Source organism: Melanerpes formicivorus, unplaced genomic scaffold (assembly GCF_026170545.1).
Source record: "Melanerpes formicivorus ecotype bairdi unplaced genomic scaffold, bMelFor1.0.p_v2 SCAF_27, whole genome shotgun sequence".
In the NCBI taxonomy this organism is placed as follows: domain Eukaryota; kingdom Metazoa; phylum Chordata; class Aves; order Piciformes; family Picidae; genus Melanerpes; species Melanerpes formicivorus.
The window spans coordinates 1,168,325-1,174,566 of record NW_027142379.1 but is presented as its reverse complement, the minus strand read 5'-3'; the positions used below and the strand labels follow the sequence as shown (position 1 = coordinate 1,174,566).

Here is a 6,242-nt window from a genome sequence, read left to right as displayed (position 1 = left end):
AGAAACAGAGCCTGCTGCTTTATGCTCCTATTTTATTAGGTAAGCCATAACAAATAAGAGGCAAACTATATCCTGAAGAGGATGGCCAGCAGGTTGGGGGGGTGGGGGTGGGATTCTGATTCTGGTGTAGATCCCACCTGCAGCGCTGGGTCCAGCTTTGGAGTCCTCAGCACAGGAGAGATATGGACCTGCTTGAGCAGCACCAGAGGAGGCCACAGCAATGATCAGAGGGACAGAGAGAGCAGGCTGAGAGAGTCTGGGTTGGTAGGAGAGATGCAGGAAGAAATTCTTTTACACTGAGGGTGGTGAGACCCTGGCCCAAGCTGCTCAGAGAGGTGGTAGATGCCCCATCCCTGGCATCATTTCAGGTCAGGTTGTCTGGTTCCCTGAGCAACCTTATCTGGTTGCAGATGTCCCAACTGAGAGGTAAGAACGGCTCCACCCCAGTGTCACCTGGGGTCTCTCGGCCCAGGGCACGCCCAGCTCTTGCCGCCTCTTCCTGCCCTGCCCAGCCACTACCGCCAGGTGGCGCCGTAAGCCCACCCGCCAGAGCCCGCGGCGGGACCCCGGCTTCGGGCGGGACCCCGGGAGCAGGACAGACCCTGGGATGGACACCGAGACAGACCCCGGGACCAGGGGCAGGACCCCGGTGCTGGCACAGCACCTCGCTCCACAGCAGGACGGGCGCTGGGGCGCGGAGAAGCGGAGCGGGGCCAAAGAAGGAGCAGCGGCGGGTTGAATGGCGCCTTTAAATTACTGCTGACACCTCTGTTAGAGCTCCCTAAAATCTCAATCAACAAGCCATTAGAACTCGACGGGAGTAAAACTAAATCCTCGTTTAAGTGTATTTATCCGCTCTCTTTTCTCTCTTTCAAATGCTAAATCCATTTCAGCATATGCCCCTTCTTTCTCTCCCTTTCTCTAAAGCCTGGCAGCCCGCACCACTCTTGTAAATATGAAAGATGCTAATCATATGACATATCACGTCTCAGTCGGAGCCTAGAATAAAGCCTTGAGATTTGGGATCATTGCCTCCAGACAACAGCTTCATCAGCCGGAAAGTTGGGTTTTTTTCTCCTTTCCTTCAACTCTCAATCCCTTCTTTGTCTGGGAGAAAATGCAGCCAACTCGAGCCACCCCGGCCATATGGTTCACTCTGTGTTTTCTTAGTTGAATCCTGAATTGTTTGTGACTTGCGAAGGGGGTTCTTTTTTTTTCCCCCCTTCTTCTTCTTCTCTTTCTTTCTTTTTTTTTTTTTTGAAAGTGTGTATAAAGACATAGAAGAGGCTTTGCAGAGTTCCTACATGTTCTTCACGTGTTCGTTTCACACACTCCTTCTGCAGCCACTTCACTCTTACCCTTCTAAGAGCCAAAAGAGAAAGCCCTGCACACACTTTGAGCGGTATCACAACATAGTCCCCAACAAGAGCCAAAAGAAAAGGCCCTGCACACACTTTTAGCAGCACCACAACACATTCCCCTCTAAGAGCCAAAAGAAAAGGCCCTGCACACACTTTTAGCAGCACCACAGCACATTCCCCTCTAAGAGCCAAAAGAGAAAGCCCTGCACACACTTTGAGCAGCACCACAGCACATTCCCCTCTAAGAGCCAAAAGAGAAAGCCCTGCACACACTTTGAGCAGCACCACAACATATTCCCCTCTAAGAGCCAAAAGAGAAAGCCCTGCACACACTTTCAGCAGCACCACAACACATTCCCCCTAAGAGCCAAAAGAGAAAGCCCTGCACACACTTTGAGCAGCACCACAACATATTCCCCTCTAAGAGCCAAAAGAGAAAGCCCTGCACACACTTTCAGCAGCACCACAACATATTCCCTTCTAAGAGCCAAAAGAGAAAGCCCTGCACACACTTTCAGCAGCACCACAACACATTCCCCTCTAAAAGCCAAAAGAGAAAGCCCTGCACACACTTTCAGCAGCACCACAACATATTCCCCCTAAGAGCCAGAAGAGAAAGCCCTGCACACACTTTCAGCAGCACCACAACATATTCCCCTCTAAGAGCCAAAAGAGGAAGCCCTGCACACACTTTCAGTAGTACCACAACATATTCAGGCATCTTTTTTTGGCAGGTGGAAATGCCCTCCTTAAAACGTGATTTGTCTTGTTTGTAGCCATCAGGGTTGGATTTGTGGCCTGTGTGAAACAGTTATCTGCTTTACTAGCAAATCCCATCTCGAAATGCCTCGGCTCAGAGAAGCCCCCAAGTATTTTGAGCAAGGAAGAGTGGCTTTTAAGACCTGTATAAATTAGGAGCTGAATGAGGTCGGTGCACTGGAGTTTGGATAGCCCCCTGTTTGATAGCAGCCTGCCAAATTTTCCTTTCTCTCTTTTTCCTTACACAAACCCCCCAAAAAGGCCCTTTCACCAAATCATTAAATTCTACAGAGGTGGTCAAGCTAGTCCTGCTTTTCAGGCCTTCCAGAAAGAAAAGGGTCCTTGAAGTTTAGAAGATGCCCAAGGAAAACTCATTGAATGACATCAAAAGAATGAGTTTCCATAGCTGTTGAAGCACGAGAGCCGTGTAGCTGCACAAAGGCGGGTTGGGGCAGTGGGACTGTCCCACTGCTCTATCCCAGCACAATTGGGTCACTGAAATAGGGAATTAATTACCATTGGAGAGTGGGCAGCCCATTCACCACTGGCTGAGTTTTATTAAACGCCAATATAAATAACAAAACAACTCTTGTGGCTGCACTATTCCTACACGCCAAAGGAAGGATTATGTTGGGGATTAACATCTTAAAGTCTATGAGACTTTCTGACTCAAGGCTCGGAGCTGGTAATCGTATTTGTCTCCTGGTTCAGCGATTAGTGCTCTCCCCGGCGCACCTTCGCCTGGCCGGCCAATGTCCCTTTTTGCAGGCACTGGGGTTTTCACACAATCGGCTGTTCTTTTCCCCACAGCCAGAGAAAAGAATAAGAAAACTGAAGCGTGTTCACGCCATCCTCAAGCTTCTTCTCTTCTTCATGGGAAAGGAAGGCACCGGTGGCCTTTTTTCACAAGGGGGGGGGGGGGGGCGGGGGGCAAGGCAAACCCTCTCGTTGGAGGGGGGTGGCCCCGGCGGGGTTTGGGCCGGGGAAATCGCTCCGCGGGCCTGCACCTGCCATGCAAATCTGATGAACAATCAGCCCCCGATGAGGGGCTCGTCTGCCCTAGGCTGGGGGGGCCAGGGCGGCGGTCTGAAGGGGGGACCCCCTCTTGCCTCGATCCCAGAATGAACCCCAAACTTGCTAGAGAGGCTCAAGGGGCTGGTTCCCATCCCTCCCTGCTGTGCTTTTGGCTGCACTGTGCATGGTGAGGGCAGGAAGGACCTGGGCTCGAGGAGCAGACACACAGCACAGCCTCCGATTTCTGCCCTCCCCCCCACCCCGTACATCCCAGTACACTGCTGGGCAGAGACATATTCTGACCCCCAGTTTAAGTGCAGAATCGTCCCACGTGTGGGGTTGGTGGGTGCTGCCACAGGAGTGGGCACCCTCAGATTTGGAACGCAGGGTGTACCCTAGTGTGGGCAGCCATGCTCCCCCAAACCCTCAGGAGACCCTTGGACCTGGTGGGGGTGAGGGAGGCAGAGCTGGAAGGGCTCAAGCTATCCTGTCCCTGCAGCTTTGTCCCCACACTTCCCCCGGGGGTGTTGCACCCCCATTCACCTGGGGCAGGCAAAGCTATTAATGCTGGCTCACAACTTGTGAGGTCGAAGTGTGGATGGGCTCTATCCAAAGGTCTCTCAGCAACACAGACCCTAAACTTTTAGGGCTATTGGGTCGCCTCAGAGTTCAAGCTTCTTACAGCAAACAAAGCCTTTCTGAAGGTCTCCCCCTCTCCCTGCACACAAGCTCAGTGTCCTTTATTTCTGGGCGGTGTGATAAGCTTAAATCATTGTGCTCCCATTTCTTGATCGTTTTCTACTTTGGGCTTTTGTTCCTGTAAAGTAGGATTGAGTCTAGCAAAGGGGCTGAAGTTGAACAGTTTGACCCTTGGAGGACAGTTCAGGCAGTGGCCAGCGGCAGCAGCTCCCTCTCCCCACCACTCTTGGCCCCGTGGCTCTTGACTGAGCAGCTCAGTCAGCCACAGACCACACAAGCACCAGGAAGGCTGTGAGGACTCAGGAGCCAACTCATCCTTGGTCACCTTGAGCTCAAACCTGCAGAGAAACTGCTGCACTGGGGGAGAAGGCAAACCTCAAAAAGGCACCCCAATGGCTTACACACCTTGGGTCTGGCAAAAACTGGGCTTGTGCCCTGCTGCTACACTCCAGCACCACAAGTGCCTTCCCCATTATTTCACCACCTCCACCTAACCTCTCCATCACGTTCACATCGGCAATGGAAGGGCAGAAATCTCAGTAAATGGGCTGGTCCTGTCACAGCTGACTGCTCTGCCCTTTAAGGTGCTGAAAGAGGAAAGGTCCCTTTGTGTCACTCTCCTGGCATACCAAGAGGACACACAGATTTTCAAGAGGAATGCTAAAGTCTCTTTGGAAAAAAGTCACAGAGGTTGTCTAAATAGATCATCACTGGAACAGGCTGCCCAGAGAGGTGCTGGAGTCTCCATCTCTGGAGATTCCAAAGCCCACATGGATGCTGCCCTGCAGAACCTGCTCTAGCTAACCTGCTCTGGCAGAGCACTGGACTAGATGTTCTCCAGAGGTCCCTTCCAACCCCTATCACTCTGTGGTTCTGTGATCAGCTAAAGCATAACAAGCCAGCAGTCACTGATCTCAGAGGAGAATGGATGCAGACATAGCCCTTGGGGAGAGAAGGGCCAGGAGCCCAGCAATGAAAGCTAACACTTGAGCACACCAAAGGCTGAGGCAGCCACCCTGCTGTGATCGCAGGGAGCAAGACAGGGGCCACGAACTCAGCAGGTCCATGGTGTGCTCAGTGAGACATTCACCGAGATTTTAGCATTTTCACCTATTTGGGGCTTTTTTTCCATCAGTCATAAAGTTCTGTTTCAAAGTCTAACTCCTCAAAAAAGCCTCAGTGATGGAGTGTCCACAGTACTATAGGTTTCATTCCATAGGTCCTCCATAGGTCCTGCTGCCGGTCCTTCCCTCCCCGTGGGTCTGTCAGGCAGAGCAAGCCTGCTGACCCCGGGGGCATGTCGCCAGGCCTAGCTATTCACCAGGGCTTTCTGCCCCAGAGGGTGGTCTGGAAGAGGAGTAGGGAGTGGGGGAGTGGGGGGAGGGGGGGACGGCGAGGGGAGGCTTTACTGGCAGATTGACAAGTTGTGGAGGGGGTTTTAGAAGTCTTCTTGAGCCTGTCCTGTGTCCAAGAGCTGTGTGTGACAGCACTGGGTGAAGACCACAGCCTGCACACTGGGACTGTGGCTCTCCTGCCTGCCAGTACAGCGATGTCAGCCACGTGTGGCTCTTCTCACACTGCCCCCTTTGCAGAACCTCCCTGAAAACGGGGGGGCAAGACGAGGTCAGCCCAGCACTGGCACAGTGACTGCACTGCAGCACCCAGCCTTGGCAAGCAGCTACACCCCATGGGCATGCTGCACCCTGGGGGAATCTGACGTCCCTGATAGCCCATACGAGGGGAATGTCCCCCTCCAACAAGTCATGTACTCATCATGAAATCACAGAATTGGTTTTGCTGGAAAAGACCTTTAAAATCATAAAGTCCCAACCATCAGCCTCACACCAGCATGACCATTAAACCTCGTCCCAAAGTGCCATGTCCGCAGGGATGGGGACTCCACCACCTCCCTGGGCAGCCTGTTCCAATGCTTGACCACTCTTGCAGGGAAGAAACTTTTCCTAATCTCCAACCTAACCCTCCCCTGGCACAATTTCAGGCCATTCCCTCTCATCCTATCACCTGATACTAGAGAGAAGATCATCACCAATTATGTGCCATGCACCACTCTGCCCCCCCTCAAGCCCCCATGCCCACCAGGGGGAACCCACCTCTGCCATCCCCTCAGGGCTGCAAACCCTGCCAACACAACACGCAATTCCCCTGAATTCCTCCCCCCCAAAAGAGAGGGAAGCGAGAGGAGGGGGGAGCAGCGAAGGGGACAAGAGGACAAGGCGGGAGGGGGGCTGGGGGGGTAGTGGTGGTGATGTCGCAGCCGCCGCCGTCCCTTAATGAGCGGCTGAAAGGGAGCCGGCTCCGGCGCGCGTGGCGCCTTGATTGGCCAGCTGCGCCTCGCGCGCATCCCACCCGCCCCCTCCCCACCCCGCCGCGCGCGCGCCCCCCCCACTC

At 53.5% G+C, this 6,242-nt stretch overlaps 1 protein-coding gene across 1 annotated transcript in view; it reads right to left on the bottom strand.

Annotated features, from left to right (window-relative positions):
- The window catches only part of ALPK1 (alpha kinase 1), an 88,115-nt gene that overhangs the window by 25,649 nt on the left and 56,224 nt on the right, over positions 1-6,242 (bottom strand). The window lies entirely within an intron of this gene.